This window comes from Nannospalax galili, unplaced genomic scaffold (genome assembly GCF_000622305.1).
Source record: "Nannospalax galili isolate Female #2095 unplaced genomic scaffold, S.galili_v1.0 scaffold130, whole genome shotgun sequence".
In the NCBI taxonomy this organism is placed as follows: Eukaryota; Metazoa; Chordata; class Mammalia; order Rodentia; family Spalacidae; genus Nannospalax; species Nannospalax galili.
Window position 1 is genome coordinate 245,324 of NW_008328145.1, and position 2,160 is coordinate 247,483.

Here is a 2,160-nt window from a genome sequence, read left to right on the forward strand (position 1 = left end):
GTTATACTTTCTCCTGATGAAACACCAAAATTTCAAGCATAAACAGGTTAGTAATGTGACCAAGTAAACAGCTCTGGAAGACGTTATCTCCAGGTCAGCAATTTTCATGATGTTCTCTGAATCAACACCAGACAAGACAAGGCCTTGGCTTGTGACAATTGTGGAATGTTATGTTGTAAGAACATGACCGCCTTTATTCTAGTCCAGTACTTAACCTGAACAGTACAAAGAATGTAGTTTCATTCCAAGTCATTTGCGTAATACTTAGTTCTTTATTTCTGGTTTAGCACATCAGTTGTTTCTAACCTCTCATCACCCATGTCCATGTACTTCTCTTTCAAAACAGAACAGGTACATTGGCAGTCTCCAGGGTCCAATGACCTATTTGAATTGTAAAGCTTCCTTGGAATTCTCAGAGAACTGACCCTTTGGTGATTTCTCTAGTCCAGCATCTTTCATTTCTGAGACAAAGGAGTGTAATATGGGGCAAAGGAGGTATTTCTGCTCTTCTTTTGAATGACGCTGGTATACTAACCAATTTGAGAAGCTGGCCTACCAACCAGATCCTTGAGGTTCTCCCACAGAAATATCTCCCTGTTTGCAATAGTCAAGGAATGACAATAATATTTCATAGTGAGATGGTCTGTGGGTGGAGACAGTCAGATATGTCCAACTGGGCTCATACTCTATACTCTCAGAAAATTACAATCCTATTTTTAGCCACCCAAATTTTATTTTAAGCTTGAAGTTCGTGGAAAATTTGTTACACAGTAACAGAAAACATATGCATGTGTCTTTTCATTTTGTGCTGTAGATTGTAACTGTCCAGTATTGTTTGTCCTTCCCTGGTACTTGAATCAGCAAAGATCTATTATAAAGAGCTGCACAGTAAACATTTTAGGCATTTGGGGATTTGTGATGTCTGTTTTTTAATGTATGCTTTTATTGAATTTTTATGCTTTTCATACAAAACATATTAATCATCTCTATACCCCTCCCGCATCTGTACCTGTCCATAGTGCCCCCAGTTGATTCCATGAATTCTATCATATATGTTAAGGCCTATGGAGTCAAGAGGCCTTAAACAAGATCAATTCTCCCTCGACCAGCAGTAAGCTGCCAATAGTTCCTCAGCTAAAGTTGGGGCCTGATGCCAATTTCACCAGATTTATGTTAGGTTCTAGATTTTGTGAGTTGCATGGGTCTTGTAGATGCTGACATCACTGTTAATAGTTCATATGAACAAGGTCCCAGGAGCATGCACGTCTCTGTTTCCTTATGGGCATGCACCTGCTCCTATAGCTCTTCCAATCTTTCTGCCCCTTCTTCCACAGTGGTTCCTGACTCCCAGGTGGAAAGTCCAGAGACCCACACTGCAGATTCTTACTCTCTAAACTTCGGCCATTTGTCAAATTCTGTGTCCATTGCCTTTTATTGCAGGAGGAAGCTTTGCTTATGCGAACTGAGAGATGGATTAGAAATTCACTGAGCCCCTTGTTCCACTATGTTCAATGAGTCTTAGGTGTAGAGGTTCCATTGTAGAAATATCTCTTAAGGTTGGGTGTTTCACAGACACTTATTCTGCATTTGACCAGTTGTGGAATTTTATAATAGTTTCTGACTATTCCAAAAGGAGCTTCTTCGATGAGTGGTGATGGGGATAATTGTATGTAAATATAAGGATCCATGTTTAGCATACATTTAAAAATTATGTTTGTTTAGAGGTATGACAGACGTAGGGTTTTCTCTAAGATCTATGACCTCTCCAGCCATGTATGTTGGGCTAGTTACAGTGCCACATATTGAGTTCTCAGTTGTTGAATGGGCTTTAAAGGCAATGAAGTAGATGTTGATTACCCCAAAGATAAAACTTCCACTACTGTATCAATATACTTTGCTGTACTGGTCATTGTTTTGGTTGTTTGGTTTCAAACCTTAGATTGAACCACTGAGTAAATTCCTCCATTATCAGCTTACACAGTGTCCTCTAGTATCAGTTCTTAACAGATCAGCACCTGCATTGTGCAAGAAGTAAATAATGGCTAGATGTTTTAGCTCCTGGTGTACTGCTAAAACCATAGGTACATGGTGAGGAAGTCATGAAGACAGAAGCTTGAGAGTCCTGGTCATATTCATTTCCAGCCAGGAATCCGATGGAGA